At 38.1% G+C, this 25,446-nt stretch overlaps 1 protein-coding gene across 18 annotated transcripts in view; it reads right to left on the bottom strand.

Annotated features, from left to right (window-relative positions):
• The window catches only part of ANO4 (anoctamin 4), a 442,247-nt gene that overhangs the window by 173,575 nt on the left and 243,226 nt on the right, over positions 1–25,446 (bottom strand). The gene's annotated exons all lie outside the window — the stretch shown is intronic.

Genomic DNA, 25,446 nt, shown 5'->3' on the forward strand with positions numbered 1-25,446 from the left:
GTACTAGTTTGCATTCCCACCAACAGTGTAAGAGGGTTCCCTTTTCTCCACACCCTCTCCAGCATTTATTACTTGTAGACTTGGATCGCAGCCATTCTGACTGGTGTGAAATGGTACCTCATAGTGGTTTTGATTTGCATTTCTCTGATAATGAGTGATGCTGAGCATCTTTTCATGTGTTTGTTAGCCATCTGTATGTCTTCTTTGGAGAAATGTCTATTTAGTTCTTTGGCCCATTTTTTGATTGGGTCATTTATTTTTCTGGAGTTGAGCTGTAGGAGTTGCTTGTATATTCTCGAGATTAGTTGTTTGTCAGTTGCTTCATTTGCTATTATCTTCTCCCATTCTGAAGGCTGTCTTTTCACCTTGCTAATAGTTTCCTTTGATGTGCAGAAGCTTTTAAGGTTAATTAGGTCCCATTTGTTTATTTTTGCTTTTATTTCCAATATTCTGGGAGGTGGGTCATAGAGGATCCTGCTGTGATGTATGTCAGAGAGTGTTTTGCCTATGTTCTCCTCTAGGAGTTTTATAGTTTCTGGTCTTACATTGAGATCTTTAATCCATTTTGAGTTTATTTTTGTGTATGGTGTTAGAAAGTGTTCTAGTTTCATTCTTTTACAAGTGGTTGACCAGAGTTCCCAGCACCACTTGTTAAAGAGGTTGTCTTTAATCCATTGTATATTCTTGCCTCCTTTGTCAAAGATAAGGTGTCCATAGGTGTGTGGATTTATCTCTGGGCTTTCTATTTTGTTCCATTGATCTATATTTCTGTCTTTGTGCCAGTACCACACTGTCTTGATAACTGTGGCTTTGTAGTAGAGCCTGAAGTCAGGTAGGTTGATTCCTCCAGTTCCATTCTTCTTTCTCAAGATTGCTTTGGCTATTCGAGGTTTTTTGTATTTCCATACAAATTGTGAAAATTATTTGTTCTAGCTCTGTGAAGAATGCTGTTGGTAGCTTGATAGGGATTGCATTGAATCTATAGATTGCTTTGGGTAGTATACTCATTTTCACTATATTGGTTCTTCCAATCCATGAACATGGTATATTTCTCCATCTGTTAGTGTCCTCTTTGATTTCTTTCACCAGTGTTTTATAGTTTTCTATATATAGGTCTTTAGTTTCTTTAGGTAGATATATTCCTAAGTATTTTATTCTTTCCGTTGCAATGGTGAATGGAATTGTTTCCTTAATTTCTCTTTCTGTTTTCTCATTATTAGTGTATAGGAATGCAAGGGATTTCTGTGTGTTGATTTTATATCCTGCAACTTTACTATAGTCATTGATTAGTTCTAGTAATTTTCTGGTGGAGTCTTTAGGGTTTTCTATGTAGAGGATCATGTCATCTGCAAACAGTGAGAGCTTTACTTCTTCTTTTCCAATTTGGATTCCTTTTATTTCTTTTTCTGTTCTGATTGCTGTGGCCAGAACTTCCAAAACTATGTTGAATAGTAATGGTGAAAGTGGGCACCCTTGTCTTGTTCCTGACTTTAGAGGAAATGCTTTCAATTTTTCACCATTGAGGATAATGTTTGCTATGGGTTTGTCATATATAGCTTTTATTATGTTGAGGTATGTTCCTTCTATTCCTGCTTTCTGGAGAGTTTTGATCATAAATGGATGTTGAATTTTGTCAAAGGCTTTCTCTGCATCTATTGAGATAATCATATGGTTTTTATTTTTCAATTTGTTAATGTGGTGTATTCCATTGATTGATTTGCGGATATTGAAGAATCCTTGCATCCCTGGGATAAAGCCCACTTGGTCATGGTGTATGATCTTTTTAATGTGTTGTTGGATTCTGATTGCTAGAATTTTGTTAAGGATTTTTGCATCTATGTTCATCAGTGATATTGGCCTGTAGTTTCTTTTTTTGTGGGATCTTTGTCAGGTTTTGGTATTAGGGTGATGGTGGCCTCATAGAATGAATTTGGAAGTTTACCATCCTCTGCAATTTTCTGGAAGAGTTTGAGCAGGATAGGTGTTAGCTCTTCTCTAAATTTTTGGTAGAATTCAGCTGTGAAGCCGTCTGGACCTGGGCTTTTGTTTGCTGGAAGATTTTTGATTACAGTTTTAATTTCCGTGCTTGTGATGGGTCTGTTAAGATTTTCTATTTCTTCCTGGTCGAGTTTTGGAAAGTTGTACTTTTCTAAGAATTTGTCCATTTCTTCCTCGTTGTCCATTTTATTGGCATATAATTGTTGATAGTAGTCTCTTATGATCCTTTGTATTTCTGTGTTGTCTGTTGTGATCTCTCCATTTTCATTTCTAATTTTATTGATTTGATTTTTCTCCCTTTGTTTCTTGATGAGTCTGGCTAATGGTTTGTCAATTTTATTTATCCTTTCAAAGAACCAGCTTTTGGTTTTGTTGGTTTTTGCTATGGTCTCTTTTGTTTCTTTTGCATTTATTTCTGCTCTAATTTTTAAGATTTCTTTCCTTCTACTAACCCTGGGGTTCTTCATTTCTTCCTTTTCTAGTTGCTTTAGGTGTAGAGTTAGGTTATTTATTTGACTTTTTTCTTGTTTCTTGAGGTGTGCCTGTATTGCTATGAACTTTCCCCTTAGGACTGCTTTTACCGTGTCCCACAGGTTTTGGGTTGTTGTGTTTTCATTTTCATTCGTTTCTATGCAAATTTTGATTTCTTTTTTGATTTCTTCTGTGATTTGTTGGTTATTCAGCAGCGTGTTGTTCAGCCTCCATATGTTGGATTTTTTAATAGTTTTTCTCCTGTAATTGAGATCTAATCTTACTGCATTGTGGTCAGAAAAGATGCTTGGAATGATTTCTATTTTTTTGAATTTACCAAGGCTAGCTTTATGGCCCAGGATGTGATCTATCCTGGAGAAGGTTCCATGTGCGCTTGAGAAGAAGGTGAAATTCATTGTTTTGGGATGAAATGTCCGATAGATATCAATTAGGTCTAACTGGTCTATTGTATCGTTTAAAGTTTGTGTTTCCTTGTTAATTTTCTGTTTAGTTGATCTATCCATAGGTGTGAGTGGGGTATTAAAGTCTCCCACTATTATTGTGTTATTGTTAATTTCTCCTTTCATACTTGTTAGCATTTGTCTTACATACTGCGGTGCTCCCGTGTTGGGTGCATATATATTTATAATTGTTATATCTTCTTCTTGGATTGATCCTTTGATCATTATGTAGTGACCATCTTTGTCTCTTTTCACAGTCTTTGTTTTAAAGTCTATTTTATCTGATATGAGTATTGCTACTCCTGCTTTCTTTTGGTCCCTATTTGCATGGAAAATCTTTTTCCAGCCCTTCACTTTCAGTCTGTATGTGTCCCCTGTTTTGAGGTGGGTCTCTTGTAGACAACATATGTAGGGGTCTTGTTTTTGTATCCATTCAGCCAGTCTTTGTCTTTTGGTTGGGGCATTCAACCCATTTACGTTTAAGGTAATTACTGATAAGTATGACCCCGTTGCCATTTACTTTATTGTTTTGGGTTCGAATTTATACACCATTTTTGTGTTTCCTGTCTAGAGAATATCCTTTAGTATTTGTTGAAGAGCTGGTTTGGTGGTGCAGAATTCTCTCAGCTTTTGCTTGTCTGAAAAGCTTTTGATTTCTCCTTCATACTTGAATGAGATCCTTGCTGGGTACAATAATCTGGGCTGTAGGTTATTTTCTTTCATCATTTTAAGTATGTCTTGCCATTCCCTCCTGGCTTGAAGAGTTTCTATTGAAAGATCAGCTGTTATCCTTATGGGTATTCCCTTGTGTGTTATTTGTTGTTTTTCCCTTGCTGCTTTTAATATTTGTTCTTTGTGTTTGATCTTTGTGAATTTGATTAATATGTGTCTTGGGGTGTTTCGCCTTGGGTTTATCCTGTTTGGGACTCTCTGGGTTTCTTGGACTTGGGTGATTATTTCCTTCCCCATTTTAGGGAAGTTTTCAACTATTATCTCCTCAAGTATTTTCTCATGGTCTTTCTTTTTGTCTTCTTCTTCTGGGACCCCAATGATTCGAATGTTGTAGCGTTTAATATTGTCCTGGAGGTCTCTGAGATTGTCCTCATTTCTTTTAATTCGTTTTTCTTTTATCCTCTCTGATTCATTTATTTCTACCATTCTATCTTCTAATTCACTAATCCTATCTTCTGCCTCTGTTATTCTACTATTTGTTGCCTCCAGAGTGTTTTTAATTTCACTTATTGCATTATTCATTATATATTGACTCTTTTTTATTTCTTCTAAGTCCTTGTTAAACCTTTCTTGCATCGTCTCAATCCTTGCCTCCAGGCTATTTATCTGTGATTCCATTTTAATTTCAAGATTTTGGATCAATTTCACTATCATTATTTGGAATTCTTTATCAGGTAGATTCCCTATCTCTTCCTCTTTTGTTTGGTTTGGTGGGCATTTATCCTGTTCCTTTATCTGCGGGGTATTCCTCTGTCTCTTCATCTTGTTTAAATTGCTGAGTTTGGGGTGTCCTTTCTGTATTCTGGCAGTTTGTGGAGTTCTCTTTATTGTGGCGTTTCCTCGCTGTGTGTGGGTTTGTACAGGTGGCTTGTCAAGGTTTCCTGGTTAGGGAAGCTTGTGTCGATGTTCTGGTGGATGGAGCTGTATTTCTTCTCTCTCCTTTCGAAGAGTTGGGCTGCTTTTCTGGGTACCTGATGTTCTCTGCCAGCATTCAGAAGTTGTTTTGTGGCATTTACTCGACGTTTAAATGCTCTTTTGATGTATTTGTGGGGGAGAAAGTGTTCTCCCCGTCCTACTCCTCTGCCATCTTGGCTCCTCCTCTCTGGGAGCAATTCTTAGCTCTAAGAAGAGATCAGCCCCCCTTCTTTGCACAGAGCCCCTTTCATAAACAGTTTCACAACATGAGAGCTTACTTCTTCAAAGCCAGCAAAAGAGAGCCCAACGTCTGCCAGCTGAGACAGGGTCTTACATACCATAGCATAACCATGGAAGTAACATCCCATTTGCCATATTCTATTGGCTAAGAGCAAGTCACCTATTCTCCAGGAGAGGGAATGATAAAAAGGCATTAAAACCAGGAGGCAGGGCTTGAGGGTCTGTCCACGACTAGCCAAGTAACAGACTAAAATCATGCTTCTGCCAAGTCTGTGTATATTATCTATGATATTTTTATTTCCTGTGTTTCCTTAATTTGAGTAACTTTTTAAAATATTTCACAAAGAAGTTTTATATCACAATCATAAATTGCTTGCCATGAATAGAAGGTGGAACAGGTAAAATAAAAAAGATTTACATTGTACTCTGTATTCACCTGGAAGGGCTCACTTAATCATCACACTGTTCATGGTAAATAATATCATCCTCATTATTAAAAATGTGAAAGCTGAGATCCAGAGAACTTTGATAAGTTGCTCAAGACTACTCAGCTTATAAGCTGTTGAACCAAGATTCAAATCTATGACTGCTGGCCGCCAAAGTGCAAGGAAATGTCTAGATAGCACCCAATTTCACTATGCACTCCAGTTTTCCCGGTTCTCTTTCAAAACTCCACCCATGTCCTAACCTTGTTTAACCCTGAGATTCCATCTTCAGATAGCAGGAATCAACATGATACAAGGGTAAAGAGTAAGCAGGCTCAGGTTTTAATGTGGCCTGTATCTCTTACTGGCCTTGTCACCTGGGGCAAGTTATTGCTTTGCCTCAACTGTCTCACCTATAAAATGGAGATAATAGTAAGTGGTTCATAAGGGCAAGAGTGAGAATTTTAATAATACTATTTTTGTCATCATCTCAAAGAAAAACATCCACAACTCCCAACCTTGAGTGCTACACAGATATTTACCACAGAGATTTTCCCAATCCTCCTGAGAAACAAGTGAAAAGAGAAATAGGCTGTTTTGACACATTGCGTGACTTTGTGGATTTGTTTTTTTTTTTTTTTTTTTTTTTTTTTTTTTTTTTTTTTTTTAATTTTATTTTATTTTTAAACTTTACATAACTGTATTAGATTTGCCAAATATCAAAATGAATCCACCACAGGTTTACATGTGTTCCCCATCCTGAACCCTCCTCCCTCCTCCCTCCCCATTCCATCCCTCTGGGTCATCCCAGTGCACCAGCCCCAAGCATCCAGTATCGTGCATCGAACCTGGACTGGCAACTCATTTCATACATGATATTTTACATGTTTCAATGCCATTCTCCCAAAATCTTCCCACCCTCTCCCTCTCCCACAGAGTCCATAAGACTGTTCTATACATCAGTGTCTCTTTTGCTGTCTCGTACACAGGGTTATTGTTACCATCTTTCTAAATTCCATATATATGCGTTAGTATACTGTATTGGTGTTTTTCTTTCTGGCTTACTTCACTCTGTATAATAGGCTCCAGTTTCATCCACCTCATTAGAACTGATTCAAATGTATTCTTTTTAATGGCTGAATAATACTCCATTGTGTATATGTACCACAGCTTTCTTATCCATTCATCTGCTGATGGACATCTAGGTTGCTTCCATGTCCTGGCTATTATAAACAGTGCTGCGATGAACATTGGGGTACTCGTGTCTCTTTCCCTTCTGGTTTTTTCAGTGTGTATGCCCAGCAGTGGGATTGCTGGATCATAAGGCATGTCTATTTCCAGTTTTTTAAGGAATCTCCACACTGTTCTCCATAGTGGCTGTACTAGTTTGCATTCCCACCAACAGTGTAAGAGGGTTCCCTTTTCTCCACACCCTCTCCAGCATTTATTATTTGTAGACTTTTGGATCGCAGCCATTCTGACTGGCGTGAAATGGTACCTCATAGTGGTTTTGATTTGCATTTCTCTGATAATGAGTGATGCTGAGCATCTTTTCATGTGTTTGTTAGCCATCTGTATGTCTTCTTTGGAGAAATGTCTATTTAGTTCTTTGGCCCATTTTTTGATTGGGTCATTTATTTTTCTGGAGTTGAGCTGTAGGAGTTGCTTGTATATTCTCGAGATTAGTTGTTTGTCAGTTGCTTCATTTGCTATTATCTTCTCCCATTCTGAAGGCTGTCTTTTCACCTTGCTAATAGTTTCCTTTGATGTGCAGAAGCTTTTAAGGTTAATTAGGTCCCATTTGTTTATTTTTGCTTTTATTTCCAATATTCTGGGAGGTGGGTCATAGAGGATCCTGCTGTGATGTATGTCAGAGAGTGTTTTGCCTATGTTCTCCTCTAGGAGTTTTATAGTTTCTGGTCTTACGTTTAGATCTTTAATCCATTTTGAGTTTATTTTTGTGTATGGTGTTAGAAAGTGTTCTAGTTTCATTCTTTTACAAGTGGTTGACCAGAGTTCCCAGCACCACTTGTTAAAGAGATTGTCTTTAATCCATTGTATATTCTTGCCTCCTTTGTCGAAGATAAGGTGTCCATATGTGCGTGGATTTATCTCTGGGCTTTCTATTTTGTTCCATTGATCTATATTTCTGTCTTTGTGCCAGTACCACACTGTCTTGATAACTGTGGCTTTGTAGTAGAGCCTGAAGTCAGGTAGGTTGATTCCTCCCGTTCCATTCTTCTTTCTCAAGATCGCTTTGGCTATTCGAGGTTTTTTGTTTTTCCATACAAATTGTGAAATTATTTGTTCTAGCTCTGTGAAGAATGCTGTTGGTAGCTTGATAGGGATTGCATTGAATCTATAGATTGCTTTGGGTAGTATACTCATTTTCACTACATTGATTCTTCCAATCCATGAACATGGTATATTTCTCCATCTGTTAGTGTCCTCTTTGATTTCTTTCACCAGTGTTTTATAGTTTTCTATATATAGGTCTTTAGTTTCTTTAGGTAGATATATTCCTAAGTATTTTATTCTTTCCGTTGCAATGGTGAATGGAATTGTTTCCTTAATTTCTCTTTCTGTTTTCTCATTATTAGTGTATAGGAATGCAAGGGATTTCTGTGTGTTGATTTTATATCCTGCAACTTTACTATAGTCATTGATTAGTTCTAGTAATTTTCTGGTGGAGTCTTTAGGGTTTTCTATGTAGAGGATCATGTCATCTGCAAACAGTGAGAGCTTTACTTCTTCTTTTCCAATTTGGATTCCTTTTATTTCTTTTTCTGTTCTGATTGCTGTGGCCAGAACTTCCAAAACTATGTTGAATAGTAATGGTGAAAGTGGGCACCCTTGTCTTGTTCCTGACTTTAGAGGAAATGCTTTCAATTTTTCACCATTGAGGATAATGTTTGCTATGGGTTTGTCATATATAGCTTTTATTATGTTGAGGTATGTTCCTTCTATTCCTGCTTTCTGGAGAGTTTTGATCATAAATGGATGTTGAATTTTGTCAAAGGCTTTCTCTGCATCTATTGAGATAATCATATGGTTTTTATTTTTCAATTTGTTAATGTGGTGTATTCCATTGATTGATTTGCGGATATTGAAGAATCCTTGCATCCCTGGGATAAAGCCCACTTGGTCATGGTGTATGATCTTTTTAATGTGTTGTTGGATTCTGATTGCTAGAATTTTGTTAAGGATTTTTGCATCTATGTTCATCAGTGATATTGGCCTGTAGTTTTCTTTTTTTGTGGGATCTTTGTCAGGTTTTGGTATTAGGGTGATGGTGGCCTCATAGAATGAATTTGGAAGTTTACCATCCTCTGCAATTTTCTGGAAGAGTTTGAGCAGGATAGGTGTTAGCTCTTCTCTAAATTTTTGGTAGAATTCAGCTGTGAAGCCGTCTGGACCTGGGCTTTTGTTTGCTGGAAGATTTTTGATTACAGTTTTAATTTCCGTGCTTGTGATGGGTCTGTTAAGATTTTCTATTTCTTCCTGGTCGAGTTTTGGAAAGTTGTACTTTTCTAAGAATTTGTCCATTTCTTCCTCGTTGTCCATTTTATTGGCATATAATTGTTGATAGTAGTCTCTTATGATCCTTTGTATTTCTGTGTTGTCTGTTGTGATCTCTCCATTTTCATTTCTAATTTTATTGATTTGATTTTTCTCCCTTTGTTTCTTGATGAGTCTGGCTAATGGTTTGTCAATTTTATTTATCCTTTCAAAGAACCAGCTTTTGGTTTTGTTGGTTTTTGCTATGGTCTCTTTTGTTTCTTTTGCATTTATTTCTGCTCTAATTTTTAAGATTTCTTTCCTTCTACTAACCCTGGGGTTCTTCATTTCTTCCTTTTCTAGTTGCTTTAGGTGTAGAGTTAGGTTATTTATTTGACTTTTTTCTTGTTTCTTGAGGTGTGCCTGTATTGCTATGAACTTTCCCCTTAGGACTGCTTTTACCGTGTCCCACAGGTTTTGGGTTGTTGTGTTTTCATTTTCATTCGTTTCTATGCAAATTTTGATTTCTTTTTTGATTTCTTCTGTGATTTGTTGGTTATTCAGCAGCGTGTTGTTCAGCCTCCATATGTTGGATTTTTTAATAGTTTTTCTCCTGTAATTGAGATCTAATCTTACTGCATTGTGGTCAGAAAAGATGCTTGGAATGATTTCTATTTTTTTGAATTTACCAAGGCTAGCTTTATGGCCCAGGATGTGATCTATCCTGGAGAAGGTTCCATGTGCGCTTGAGAAGAAGGTGAAATTCATTGTTTTGGGATGAAATGTCCGATAGATATCAATTAGGTCTAACTGGTCTATTGTATCGTTTAAAGTTTGTGTTTCCTTGTTAATTTTCTGTTTAGTTGATCTATCCATAGGTGTGAGTGGGGTATTAAAGTCTCCCACTATTATTGTGTTATTGTTAATTTCTCCTTTCATACTTGTTAGCATTTGTCTTACATACTGCGGTGCTCCCGTGTTGGGTGCATATATATTTATAATTGTTATATCTTCTTCTTGGATTGATCCTTTGATCATTATGTAGTGACCATCTTTGTCTCTTTTCACAGTCTTTGTTTTAAAGTCTATTTTATCTGATATGAGTATTGCTACTCCTGCTTTCTTTTGGTCCCTATTTGCATGGAAAATCTTTTTCCAGCCCTTCACTTTCAGTCTGTATGTGTCCCCTGTTTTGAGGTGGGTCTCTTGTAGACAACATATGTAGGGGTCTTGTTTTTGTATCCATTCAGCCAGTCTTTGTCTTTTGGTTGGGGCATTCAACCCATTTACGTTTAAGGTAATTACTGATAAGTATGACCCCGTTGCCATTTACTTTATTGTTTTGGGTTCGAATTTATACACCATTTTTGTGTTTCCTGTCTAGAGAATATCCTTTAGTATTTGTTGAAGAGCTGGTTTGGTGGTGCAGAATTCTCTCAGCTTTTGCTTGTCTGAAAAGCTTTTGATTTCTCCTTCATACTTGAATGAGATCCTTGCTGGGTACAATAATCTGGGCTGTAGGTTATTTTCTTTCATCATTTTAAGTATGTCTTGCCATTCCCTCCTGGCTTGAAGAGTTTCTATTGAAAGATCAGCTGTTATCCTTATGGGTATTCCCTTGTGTGTTATTTGTTGTTTTTCCCTTGCTGCTTTTAATATTTGTTCTTTGTGTTTGATCTTTGTGAATTTGATTAATATGTGTCTTGGGGTGTTTCGCCTTGGGTTTATCCTGTTTGGGACTCTCTGGGTTTCTTGGACTTGGGTGATTATTTCCTTCCCCATTTTAGGGAAGTTTTCAACTATTATCTCCTCAAGTATTTTCTCATGGTCTTTCTTTTTGTCTTCTTCTTCTGGGACCCCAATGATTCGAATGTTGTAGCGTTTAATATTGTCCTGGAGGTCTCTGAGATTGTCCTCATTTCTTTTAATTCGTTTTTCTTTTATCCTCTCTGATTCATTTATTTCTACCATTCTATCTTCTAATTCACTAATCCTATCTTCTGCCTCTGTTATTCTACTATTTGTTGCCTCCAGAGTGTTTTTAATTTCACTTATTGCATTATTCATTATATATTGACTCTTTTTATTTCTTCTAAGTCCTTGTTAAACCTTTCTTGCATCGTCTCAATCCTTGCCTCCAGGCTATTTATCTGTGATTCCATTTTAATTTCAAGATTTTGGATCAATTTCACTATCATTATTTGGAATTCTTTATCAGGTAGATTCCCTATCTCTTCCTCTTTTGTTTGGTTTGGTGGGCATTTATCCTGTTCCTTTATCTGCGGGGTATTCCTCTGTCTCTTCATCTTGTTTAAATTGCTGAGTTTGGGGTGTCCTTTCTGTATTCTGGCAGTTTGTGGAGTTCTCTTTATTGTGGCGTTTCCTCGCTGTGTGTGGGTTTGTACAGGTGGCTTGTCAAGGTTTCCTGGTTAGGGAAGCTTGTGTCGATGTTCTGGTGGATGGAGCTGTATTTCTTCTCTCTCCTTTCGAAGAGTTGGGCTGCTTTTCTGGGTACCTGATGTTCTCTGCCAGCATTCAGAAGTTGTTTTGTGGCATTTACTCGACGTTTAAATGCTCTTTTGATGTATTTGTGGGGGAGAAAGTGTTCTCCCCGTCCTACTCCTCTGCCATCTTGGCTCCTCCTCTCTGGGAGCAATTCTTAGCTCTAAGAAGAGATCAGCCCCCCTTCTTTGCACAGAGCCCCTTTCATAAACAGTTTCACAACATGAGAGCTTACTTCTTCAAAGCCAGCAAAAGAGAGCCCAACGTCTGCCAGCTGAGACAGGGTCTTACATACCATAGCATAACCATGGAAGTAACATCCCATTTGCCATATTCTATTGGCTAAGAGCAAGTCACCTATTCTCCAGGAGAGGGAATGATAAAAAGGCATTAAAACCAGGAGGCAGGGCTTGAGGGTCTGTCCACGACTAGCCAAGTAACAGACTAAAATCATGCTTCTGCCAAGTCTGTGTATATTATCTATGATATTTTTATTTCCTGTGTTTCCTTAATTTGAGTAACTTTTTAAAATATTTCACAAAGAAGTTTTATATCACAATCATAAATTGCTTGCCATGAATAGAAGGTGGAACAGGTAAAATAAAAAAGATTTACATTGTACTCTGTATTCACCTGGAAGGGCTCACTTAATCATCACACTGTTCATGGTAAATAATATCATCCTCATTATTAAAAATGTGAAAGCTGAGATCCAGAGAACTTTGATAAGTTGCTCAAGACTACTCAGCTTATAAGCTGTTGAACCAAGATTCAAATCTATGACTGCTGGCCGCCAAAGTGCAAGGAAATGTCTAGATAGCACCCAATTTCACTATGCACTCCAGTTTTCCCGGTTCTCTTTCAAAACTCCACCCATGTCCTAACCTTGTTTAACCCTGAGATTCCATCTTCAGATAGCAGGAATCAACATGATACAAGGGTAAAGAGTAAGCAGGCTCAGGTTTTAATGTGGCCTGTATCTCTTACTGGCCTTGTCACCTGGGGCAAGTTATTGCTTTGCCTCAACTGTCTCACCTATAAATGGAGATAATAGTAAGTGGTTCATAAGGGCAAGAGTGAGAATTTTAATAATACTATTTTTGTCATCATCTCAAAGAAAAACATCCACAACTCCCAACCTTGAGTGCTACACAGATATTTACCACAGAGATTTTCCCAATCCTCCTGAGAAACAAGTGAAAAGAGAAATAGGCTGTTTTGACACATTGCGTGACTTTGTGGATTTGTTTTTTTTTTTTTTTTTTTTTTTTTTTTTTTTTTTTTTTTTTTTAATTTTATTTTATTTTTAAACTTTACATAACTGTATTAGATTTGCCAAATATCAAAATGAATCCACCACAGGTTTACATGTGTTCCCCATCCTGAACCCTCCTCCCTCCTCCCTCCCCATTCCATCCCTCTGGGTCATCCCAGTGCACCAGCCCCAAGCATCCAGTATCGTGCATCGAACCTGGACTGGCAACTCATTTCATACATGATATTTTACATGTTTCAATGCCATTCTCCCAAAATCTTCCCACCCTCTCCCTCTCCCACAGAGTCCATAAGACTGTTCTATACATCAGTGTCTCTTTTGCTGTCTCGTACACAGGGTTATTGTTACCATCTTTCTAAATTCCATATATATGCGTTAGTATACTGTATTGGTGTTTTTCTTTCTGGCTTACTTCACTCTGTATAATAGGCTCCAGTTTCATCCACCTCATTAGAACTGATTCAAATGTATTCTTTTTAATGGCTGAATAATACTCCATTGTGTATATGTACCACAGCTTTCTTATCCATTCATCTGCTGATGGACATCTAGGTTGCTTCCATGTCCTGGCTATTATAAACAGTGCTGCGATGAACATTGGGGTACTCGTGTCTCTTTCCCTTCTGGTTTTTTCAGTGTGTATGCCCAGCAGTGGGATTGCTGGATCATAAGGCATGTCTATTTCCAGTTTTTTAAGGAATCTCCACACTGTTCTCCATAGTGGCTGTACTAGTTTGCATTCCCACCAACAGTGTAAGAGGGTTCCCTTTTCTCCACACCCTCTCCAGCATTTATTATTTGTAGACTTTTGGATCGCAGCCATTCTGACTGGCGTGAAATGGTACCTCATAGTGGTTTTGATTTGCATTTCTCTGATAATGAGTGATGCTGAGCATCTTTTCATGTGTTTGTTAGCCATCTGTATGTCTTCTTTGGAGAAATGTCTATTTAGTTCTTTGGCCCATTTTTTGATTGGGTCATTTATTTTTCTGGAGTTGAGCTGTAGGAGTTGCTTGTATATTCTCGAGATTAGTTGTTTGTCAGTTGCTTCATTTGCTATTATCTTCTCCCATTCTGAAGGCTGTCTTTTCACCTTGCTAATAGTTTCCTTTGATGTGCAGAAGCTTTTAAGGTTAATTAGGTCCCATTTGTTTATTTTTGCTTTTATTTCCAATATTCTGGGAGGTGGGTCATAGAGGATCCTGCTGTGATGTATGTCAGAGAGTGTTTTGCCTATGTTCTCCTCTAGGAGTTTTATAGTTTCTGGTCTTACGTTTAGATCTTTAATCCATTTTGAGTTTATTTTTGTGTATGGTGTTAGAAAGTGTTCTAGTTTCATTCTTTTACAAGTGGTTGACCAGAGTTCCCAGCACCACTTGTTAAAGAGATTGTCTTTAATCCATTGTATATTCTTGCCTCCTTTGTCGAAGATAAGGTGTCCATATGTGCGTGGATTTATCTCTGGGCTTTCTATTTTGTTCCATTGATCTATATTTCTGTCTTTGTGCCAGTACCATACTGTCTTGATAACTGTGGCTTTGTAGTAGAGCCTGAAGTCAGGTAGGTTGATTCCTCCCGTTCCATTCTTCTTTCTCAAGATCGCTTTGGCTATTCGAGGTTTTTTGTTTTTCCATACAAATTGTGAAATTATTTGTTCTAGCTCTGTGAAGAATGCTGTTGGTAGCTTGATAGGGATTGCATTGAATCTATAGATTGCTTTGGGTAGTATACTCATTTTCACTACATTGATTCTTCCAATCCATGAACATGGTATATTTCTCCATCTGTTAGTGTCCTCTTTGATTTCTTTCACCAGTGTTTTATAGTTTTCTATATATAGGTCTTTAGTTTCTTTAGGTAGATATATTCCTAAGTATTTTATTCTTTCCGTTGCAATGGTGAATGGAATTGTTTCCTTAATTTCTCTTTCTGTTTTCTCATTATTAGTGTATAGGAATGCAAGGGATTTCTGTGTGTTGATTTTATATCCTGCAACTTTACTATAGTCATTGATTAGTTCTAGTAATTTTCTGGTGGAGTCTTTAGGGTTTTCTATGTAGAGGATCATGTCATCTGCAAACAGTGAGAGCTTTACTTCTTCTTTTCCAATTTGGATTCCTTTTATTTCTTTTTCTGTTCTGATTGCTGTGGCCAGAACTTCCAAAACTATGTTGAATAGTAATGGTGAAAGTGGGCACCCTTGTCTTGTTCCTGACTTTAGAGGAAATGCTTTCAATTTTTCACCATTGAGGATAATGTTTGCTATGGGTTTGTCATATATAGCTTTTATTATGTTGAGGTATGTTCCTTCTATTCCTGCTTTCTGGAGAGTTTTGATCATAAATGGATGTTGAATTTTGTCAAAGGCTTTCTCTGCATCTATTGAGATAATCATATGGTTTTTATTTTTCAATTTGTTAATGTGGTGTATTCCATTGATTGATTTGCGGATATTGAAGAATCCTTGCATCCCTGGGATAAAGCCCACTTGGTCATGGTGTATGATCTTTTTAATGTGTTGTTGGATTCTGATTGCTAGAATTTTGTTAAGGATTTTTGCATCTATGTTCATCAGTGATATTGGCCTGTAGTTTTCTTTTTTTGTGGGATCTTTGTCAGGTTTTGGTATTAGGGTGATGGTGGCCTCATAGAATGAATTTGGAAGTTTACCATCCTCTGCAATTTTCTGGAAGAGTTTGAGCAGGATAGGTGTTAGCTCTTCTCTAAATTTTTGGTAGAATTCAGCTGTGAAGCCGTCTGGACCTGGGCTTTTGTTTGCTGGAAGATTTTTGATTACAGTTTTAATTTCCGTGCTTGTGATGGGTCTGTTAAGATTTTCTATTTCTTCCTGGTCGAGTTTTGGAAAGTTGTACTTTTCTAAGAATTTGTCCATTTCTTCCTCGTTGTCCATTTTATTGGCATATAATTGTTGATAGTAGTCTCTTATGATCCTTTGTATTTCTGTGTTGTCTGTTGTGATCTCTCCATTTTCATTTCTAATTTTATTGATTTGATTTTTCTCCCTTTGTTTCTTGATGAGTCTGGCTAATGGTTTGTCAATTTTATTTATCCTTTCAAAGAACCAGCTTTTGGTTTTGTTGGTTTTTGCTATGGTCTCTTTTGTTTCTTTTGCATTTATTTCTGCTCTAATTTTTAAGATTTCTTTCCTTCTACTAACCCTGGGGTTCTTCATTTCTTCCTTTTCTAGTTGCTTTAGGTGTAGAGTTAGGTTATTTATTTGACTTTTTTCTTGTTTCTTGAGGTGTGCCTGTATTGCTATGAACTTTCCCCTTAGGACTGCTTTTACCGTGTCCCACAGGTTTTGGGTTGTTGTGTTTTCATTTTCATTCGTTTCTATGCAAATTTTGATTTCTTTTTTGATTTCTTCTGTGATTTGTTGGTTATTCAGCAGCGTGTTGTTCAGCCTCCATATGTTGGATTTTTTAATAGTTTTTCTCCTGTAATTGAGATCTAATCTTACTGCATTGTGGTCAGAAAAGATGCTTGGAATGATTTCTATTTTTTTGAATTTACCAAGGCTAGCTTTATGGCCCAGGATGTGATCTATCCTGGAGAAGGTTCCATGTGCGCTTGAGAAGAAGGTGAAATTCATTGTTTTGGGATGAAATGTCCGATAGATATCAATTAGGTCTAACTGGTCTATTGTATCGTTTAAAGTTTGTGTTTCCTTGTTAATTTTCTGTTTAGTTGATCTATCCATAGGTGTGAGTGGGGTATTAAAGTCTCCCACTATTATTGTGTTATTGTTAATTTCTCCTTTCATACTTGTTAGCATTTGTCTTACATACTGCGGTGCTCCCGTGTTGGGTGCATATATATTTATAATTGTTATATCTTCTTCTTGGATTGATCCTTTGATCATTATGTAGTGACCATCTTTGTCTCTTTTCACAGTCTTTGTTTTAAAGTCTATTTTATCTGATATGAGTATTGCTACTCCTGCTTTCTTTTGGTCCCTATTTGCATGGAAAATCTTTTTCCAGCCCTTCACTTTCAGTCTGTATGTGTCCCCTGTTTTGAGGTGGGTCTCTTGTAGACAACATATGTAGGGGTCTTGTTTTTGTATCCATTCAGCCAGTCTTTGTCTTTTGGTTGGGGCATTCAACCCATTTACGTTTAAGGTAATTACTGATAAGTATGACCCCGTTGCCATTTACTTTATTGTTTTGGGTTCGAATTTATACACCATTTTTGTGTTTCCTGTCTAGAGAATATCCTTTAGTATTTGTTGAAGAGCTGGTTTGGTGGTGCAGAATTCTCTCAGCTTTTGCTTGTCTGAAAAGCTTTTGATTTCTCCTTCATACTTGAATGAGATCCTTGCTGGGTACAATAATCTGGGCTGTAGGTTATTTTCTTTCATCATTTTAAGTATGTCTTGCCATTCCCTCCTGGCTTGAAGAGTTTCTATTGAAAGATCAGCTGTTATCCTTATGGGTATTCCCTTGTGTGTTATTTGTTGTTTTTCCCTTGCTGCTTTTAATATTTGTTCTTTGTGTTTGATCTTTGTGAATTTGATTAATATGTGTCTTGGGGTGTTTCGCCTTGGGTTTATCCTGTTTGGGACTCTCTGGGTTTCTTGGACTTGGGTGATTATTTCCTTCCCCATTTTAGGGAAGTTTTCAACTATTATCTCCTCAAGTATTTTCTCATGGTCTTTCTTTTTGTCTTCTTCTTCTGGGACCCCAATGATTCGAATGTTGTAGCGTTTAATATTGTCCTGGAGGTCTCTGAGATTGTCCTCATTTCTTTTAATTCGTTTTTCTTTTATCCTCTCTGATTCATTTATTTCTACCATTCTATCTTCTAATTCACTAATCCTATCTTCTGCCTCTGTTATTCTACTATTTGTTGCCTCCAGAGTGTTTTTAATTTCACTTATTGCATTATTCATTATATATTGACTCTTTTTTATTTCTTCTAAGTCCTTGTTAAACCTTTCTTGCATCGTCTCAATCCTTGCCTCCAGGCTATTTATCTGTGATTCCATTTTAATTTCAAGATTTTGGATCAATTTCACTATCATTATTTGGAATTCTTTATCAGGTAGATTCCCTATCTCTTCCTCTTTTGTTTGGTTTGGTGGGCATTTATCCTGTTCCTTTATCTGCGGGGTATTCCTCTGTCTCTTCATCTTGTTTAAATTGCTGAGTTTGGGGTGTCCTTTCTGTATTCTGGCAGTTTGTGGAGTTCTCTTTATTGTGGCGTTTCCTCGCTGTGTGTGGGTTTGTACAGGTGGCTTGTCAAGGTTTCCTGGTTAGGGAAGCTTGTGTCGATGTTCTGGTGGATGGAGCTGTATTTCTTCTCTCTCCTTTCGAAGAGTTGGGCTGCTTTTCTGGGTACCTGATGTTCTCTGCCAGCATTCAGAAGTTGTTTTGTGGCATTTACTCGACGTTTAAATGCTCTTTTGATGTATTTGTGGGGGAGAAAGTGTTCTCCCCGTCCTACTCCTCTGCCATCTTGGCTCCTCCTCTCTGGGAGCAATTCTTAGCTCTAAGAAGAGATCAGCCCCCCTTCTTTGCACAGAGCCCCTTTCATAAACAGTTTCACAACATGAGAGCTTACTTCTTCAAAGCCAGCAAAAGAGAGCCCAACGTCTGCCAGCTGAGACAGGGTCTTACATACCATAGCATAACCATGGAAGTAACATCCCATTTGCCATATTCTATTGGCTAAGAGCAAGTCACCTATTCTCCAGGAGAGGGAATGATAAAAAGGCATTAAAACCAGGAGGCAGGGCTTGAGGGTCTGTCCACGACTAGCCAAGTAACAGACTAAAATCATGCTTCTGCCAAGTCTGTGTATATTATCTATGATATTTTTATTTCCTGTGTTTCCTTAATTTGAGTAACTTTTTAAAATATTTCACAAAGAAGTTTTATATCACAATCATAAATTGCTTGCCATGAATAGAAGGTGGAACAGGTAAAATAAAAAAGATTTACATTGTACTCTGTATTCACCTGGAAGGGCTCACTTAATCATCACACTGTTCATGGTAAATAATATCATCCTCATTATTAAAAATGTGAAAGCTGAGATCCAGAGAACTTTGATAAGTTGCTCAAGACTACTCAGCTTATAAGCTGTTGAACCAAGATTCAAATCTATGACTGCTGGCCGCCAAAGTGCAAGGAAATGTCTAGATAGCACCCAATTTCACTATGCACTCCAGTTTTCCCGGTTCTCTTTCAAAACTCCACCCATGTCCTAACCTTGTTTAACCCTGAGATTCCATCTTCAGATAGCAGGAATCAACATGATACAAGGGTAAAGAGTAAGCAGGCTCAGGTTTTAATGTGGCCTGTATCTCTTACTGGCCTTGTCACCTGGGGCAAGTTATTGCTTTGCCTCAACTGTCTCACCTATAAAATGGAGATAATAGTAAGTGGTTCATAAGGGCAAGAGTGAGAATTTTAATAATACTATTTTTGTCATCATCTCAAAGAAAAACATCCACAACTCCCAACCTTGAGTGCTACACAGATATTTACCACAGAGATTTTCCCAATCCTCCTGAGAAACAAGTGAAAAGAGAAATAGGCTGTTTTGACACATTGCGTGACTTTGTGGATTTGTTTTTAAAGTTTATTGTATTTTATCTTTGGAGGGGGCAATGTTCTTGAGTAGGACTTAGAAGATGGAGTGTGATACCCAAAGCAAACTGTGCTCAGTTGCTCAGCTGTGTCCAACTCTTTGTGACCCCACGGTCTGTAGCCCACCAGGCTTCTCTGTCCATGGGATTATCCAAGCAAGAATACTGGAGAGGATTGCCATTTCCTTCTCCAGCCCAAAGCAAAAGGTTGGCCTTAGCTGGGAGCACGATTAGAACACCTTTAGCACCAGGGGCAAGGCTACTTTTATGGACACAGATGTAGGCAGGTAGGTCCCTGCATGGGAGGAACTTGTGGCCACTCTACTTAGTGCTTTGAAGTACTAAACACAGGTCTAAACATTCTTCCTTTACTCTTCCACAATTTTGTCTCTCAAATTACTTCTATTATCATGAAATCATGCAGTTATTTTTCCCATCTTAGTAAAAACATCTGTTTATTGACTCCACCTTGTTTATTTAACTTATATGCAGAGTACATCATGAGAAACGCTGGACTGGAAGAAACACAAGCTGGAATCAAGATTGCCAGGAGAAATATCAATAACCTCAGATATGCAGATGACACCAGCCTTATGGCAGAAAGTCAAGAGGAACTAAAAAGCCTCTTGATGAAAGTGAAAGTGGAGAGTGAAAAAGTTGGCTTAAAGCTCAACATTCAGGAAACTAAGATCATGGCATCCGGTCCCATCACTTCATGGGAAACAGATGGGGAAACAGTGGAAACAGTGTCAGACTTTATTTTTCTGGGCTCCAAAATCACTGCAGATGGTGATTGCAGCCATGAAATTAAAAGACGCTTACTCCTTGGAAGGAAAGTTATGACCAACCTAGATAGCATATTCAAAAGCAGAGACATTACTTTGCCAACAAAGGTCCGTCTATTCAAGGCTATGGTTTTCCCTGTGGTCATGTATGGATGTGAGAGTTGGACTGTGAAGAAGGCTGAGCACCAAAGAATTGATGCTTTTGAACTGTGATATTGGAGAAGACTCTTGAGAGTCCCTTGGACTGCAAGGAGATCCAACCAGTCCATTCTGAAGGAGATCAGCCCTGGGATTTCTTTGGAAGGAATGATGCTAAAGCTGAAACTCCAGTACTTTGGCCACCTCATGAGAAGAGTTGACTCATTGGAAAAGACTCTGATGCTGGGAGGGATTGGGGGCAGGAGGAGAAGGGGACGACAGAGGATGAGATGGCTGGATGGCATCACTGACTCGATGGACGTGAGTCTGAGTTAACTCCGGGAGTTGGTGATGGACAGGGAGGCCTGGCATGCTGCGATTCATGGGGTCGCAAAGAGTCAGACACTACTGAGCGACTGATCTGATCTGATCTGATCTGATTGACTCCACCTCTTACACCAGTCTCTTTCCTTTTACAGTGAACCTCTCTCAAAGAGCTATTTTTATCTGTTCTCTCCCATTTTCTCCTTCCGTTCTTTCCTTGAATATACTTTAGTCATGCTTTCACTTCTACCTCTCTGTGGAAACTTCTCTTGCCCAGCTCACCAAAACCCTCCACGTTGATAAATTCAATGACTAACTTTCAGTCTTTATCTCACTCACTCCATCAGCAGCAGTGGACACAACTGTCCTTCTCTCCTGACACACTTCCCTCCGAGCACCATACTCTCAAGGTTTCCTTCTAGCTCCTCTCTGCTGACTCCTATCATCCAAAAGTCTATTTCCAGCCCAGATCTCTCCATGTCTTCCACAATCTTCCCTCCTACTCAACATCTGTACCACTGGAACACCTCAAACTTAACACATCTACAAGGAGACTCACTTCCCTTTGCTTCCCTGTAAATGGTGATTCCTTTCTTCTAACTCTTTAAACGAACAGTGTACGGCAGACAGCTGAATCACCTGTGCCGCCTCCTCTCTCACATCACTCATTCAATCTATCTGCAATCCCACAGGCTCTACTCACTACTCTTCTCAACATCTCCTCTGCTGTGCATTTAGGCAAGCCGTCATCACTTCTTTCCTGGATTCTTGCAACAAATCTCCTAATTGGCATCTCTGCTTCTTCCCTAAACCTGAGTGGCCCTAATAAAACAGAAACCACATCTTATAATGCCTTGGCTCAAAATCATCCAATGATTTTCCATGTCATGTTGAGAAAAACTAAAGTTGCCCAGTGATCTCAAAGATCTGATGCCATCTGTTCCATTGCCTCTCTGATACAGTTTCTCACTATTCTCTACCCTGCTCAGTCAATTCCTGTCCTACTGGCCTTTGCCCTGTTCCATAAATGCACCGGGCATCCTCCTGCCTCAGGGCCTTTGTATGTGCTCCTCTTGGTCCCTGGGAGAGAGACCCATCTTTACCAACTTTTATAAAATTATAAGCCCCTTTCAACACTTCCTGCTTTACTTTTTTCTCAGAATTTACTGTTGTTCTACATAGATTTACTTATTTATTTTGCTCTCAAGTTCCAACAGGGCAGGAATTTTTTGTCTGTTTCATTCGCTACTGTGTTCTTAGTGCTTAAGATAGTGCCTAGTAGAGAGTGAATGTGCAATAAATATTTGTTGAGTGAATTATGATGGTATCAAGATACCATCAAGATGGTATGATTTATATAATTACAGTTATTTTGTAAACACCTGATGATATGAGTTTTCCCTTATGTTCTGCATGATTCTAAAGAGGAAGGGTGCTCCTTTAATCTAATTGGTACTCATACATTCCAAAGTCATCCACAACCTGACCCCTTATAAAAAGGAAAAGATAAACCTCATTGATACTGATTTCAAAATGGGTACCAAAGAGTCAATGATGGACACAAAATTAAAAATGAAAAAAAAAAACTAAAATAGAAAATGTGGGTTTATAAACATGAGTTTACCTTTAAAGAAGAGAGTCTCTTTAAATAGACACTTGAGAAGAAAATCACTTGGATTTGATATTTTATTTGGGAACTTGGCTATCAATTGCTTTCTCTGAACTAACATGAGAGATGAGTTACAGAATGTTAAAGACCCACGGTGCTAAAGCAAGCACTTACCTATTGACTGGACAGGTAGGGGGTTAGGTTTTCAAGAAAGATGAAATTTGACTGGATCCTCACTTTTATCATGAATCAAAGATTTTCCTGATTGTGTTTCATGATTCTCAATGTTATAAGAGATGAGGATTCTCCTATTAAACTTCAACTAGATATCCCGTCTTTGCTGATTTGGACACAAAAGCTTCTAAGTCTGTGAGATATTTTCTGTAATTATTGGACATCATGACACACAACTAATGAAGAAGATACTAATAATTCATAAAATTTATTCAGTGTTCATCATTTCAGGTATACATGGATTCACAGGAAGTCCCCTGGGTTTTCTTTTTCACCTTGAACTAAATTCTTTGTTTTATGTATAAAAGGTGGAAATAACTTCTGGAAGTTGAAATAGCTATTAAAATTGCTGGCTTTCTATTGCAGTTGTTTATGAGAATACTTGATTTAAATAAAAGTGCTTCTGCGTGCAAGCGTACACTCAGTCATGTTCAACTCTTTGTGATCCCCATGGATTATAGCCCTCCAGGCTCCTCTGTCCATGGGACTCTCCAGGCAAGAATACTGGAGTGGGTTGCCATGCCCTCCTCCAGAGGATCTTCCTGACTCAGGGATCGAACCCACGTCTCTTGCATCTCCTGCACTGATAGGTAGATTCTTTACCACTGTGCCCCCTGGGAAGCTCAAAAATGCTTCTGATGGTTTAATAAAAAGCAATTCTTTAAAAAAAAATGAAGATGCAGATTTTCTGTTCATACAAGGGACATTTTATTTTAATTAATTATGACAGGGAAAATTAATTTAGCTATAATTTCCTGCTGCCTCTAAGCAAGGAAGATCCTGCAGAGACCCTTTTTCTGCTGAGCCGGCTGAGACCATGAAAATACAAAGCAGAGCTTGGAGATGGAACTGAGAGTCAAACTGTGCTGCTTATGCAGAGTGTGGGCCACAGGGAGAAGCTGCTTAGGAAAAAGCTTCCAAAGAGAGGAAAACCAAACTTTTGGTAGTAGATAGAACACTGCAGGGAAGCTGCCACCAAGAGAAAAACTTCTGGGGGAAAGAGGAGAAAGAGATGCTTAGATAAGTGTTTATTTTTTAATTAGAGTATAATTGCTTTTAATATTATATTGGTTTCTGCCATACATCAACATGAATCAGTCATAGGTATACATATGTCCCCTCCCTCTTGAACTTCCCTCCCACCCCTCTAGGTTGTAAGAGAGCACCAGGTTGAGCTCTCTGCATCACACAGCTAATTCCCACTGGCTATCTATTTTGCATATGGTAATATATATGTTTCTATGCTACTCTCTCAACTCCTCCCACCCTCTCCTTCCCCCTCTGTGTCCACAAGTGTGTTCTCTACGTCTGTGTCTCTATTGCTGCCCAGCAAATAGGTTCATCAGTACCATTTTCCTAGATTCCATATATATGCATTAATATACCATATTTGTTCTTCTCTTTTTGATTTGCTTCACTCTGTAATGACAGGCTGTAGGTTCATCCACCTCACTAGAACTGACTCAAATTCGTTCCTTTCTATGGCTGAATAATATTCCATTGTGCATATGTACCACAACTTCTTTATGTGTTCATTAGATAAGCGCTGAATGAAGTCTGCCATATGGTGATATCACTCTTCCCAATTGCTATTATTTCCATACATTAAAATAAATACCTAGCTATTAAAATTTTTAAAAATTAGAACCAAACAAAATTATTGTAAGCCACTAAAATCATATGAGCCATCCATCTAACATACTCTGGTCAACTCTGGACTGCACAGCCAAAGTTCACATTAGAAGGCAGAGTAACCTTCCTTAGCTACCCACTCTAATTCTGGCAGCTGAATATTGCAGTACAGAAGACTTTCAGGAAACGTACGGGAGAGCTGTCAACTCTTTAGTAATGTACATTATTTGTAAAAGTATTAGGCTTTTTGAGTTTTAACTTTTCAAAGTCATGAAATGACACTGAAAAGACCTACACAAAAGAAGCCCCAGAAATGGAGAGAACAATGATGAAGCTTAAAATATAAATCTTTCATTAACTGAACAAAGCTACTTAGTTTTAACAGGAATAAAAACTTTGACAGAGTCAGAATGGATCACAGGAAGGACTTTCGTTAGATCAGGCAATTCAGATCTTTTATTTTTTTATATAAAAATTCTGAAACTTAGAGTAAAACATGAAGAAATGATTTTTAGGGATAAAATATTAATGCACTATTAATGTTAAGAAAAGAATACACAACTGGATACCAACATACAACTTATCTAAAGAACAAGGTTTATCAAATGTATATTCCAATGGGTATAGGAAAGATTTTCCAGAATCCCACAAAAATGGAAAAAGCAACATATTTAATTCTGTTTGTTGCTCCAGGGGAAACTCCAACTGAAGCAGTCTTTTGAGCAATCTGCTTCCACTTTCCTGAGAATGAGAACCTGTTCCCTTAAGGCCATACTCATCTCACCCTTTTTCTAATTCTCTTTTTGGAGACATTCCAGAAAAACACTGCTCCTATTTTATAAATGCTCCAGGGTTGAGGCTAGTCAAACAGAACTAAAAAAACCCTATTTATCAGAAGAGTCCCAGGAACAGCATGCAACCCTTCCCATACAAAGAAAACAGGGATGCCTGACTTCAAAGATCCATCCTTCAGCCTTGAAGAGAAGCAGCAGAAGCAAACACTTTTAATTGCAACATGTTCTTCTTGACTATGAAAAACTCCAGAAGCTGTGCAAAATGTTTAGGGAAAATGTGAGAGGAGTTATGTAATCCGGCAAACAGGGCCAAGTTCTAGAAAAGTGCACAGCGTTTCTGGGTACACAACAGTCCCATTGTGGATTATTATCAGAGGCCTGGTTGGGTCTCTTATACCTTCCTCAAAACTTCCCCTATGGAGGAGGAGGGAAGGGGGAAGAGTAAACACTGATAAGGGAACCCTTGAGTTTGGGAACCTGATAAAACATCCTGAACATCTCTTAAAACCAGAAACACTTTGTAAGTCTCGGCTATTTTCGGCCAAATCAGCCAGACAGTCTCTTCCGGTGTGTGAGGATACCCAAACCCATGATGTTTCCTGAGATGTAAAAAGAGCCTCTAGGGTCAGCTGATTGCATTTTATCCAAAGTTTTTTTTTAAATCCATGTGAATATCAGGTTGGCCAAAAAGTTCGTTCAGGCTTTCTGTAAGATGGTATGGAAAACCTGAATGAATGTTTTGGTGAACCCAATAGAACCCACCGTTAACATAGAGAGGCAGCAGATGTAGGAAGTCAGG

The sequence above is a fragment of the Bubalus bubalis genome, chromosome 4, assembly GCF_019923935.1.
Source record: "Bubalus bubalis isolate 160015118507 breed Murrah chromosome 4, NDDB_SH_1, whole genome shotgun sequence".
NCBI classification, from domain to species: domain Eukaryota; kingdom Metazoa; phylum Chordata; class Mammalia; order Artiodactyla; family Bovidae; genus Bubalus; species Bubalus bubalis.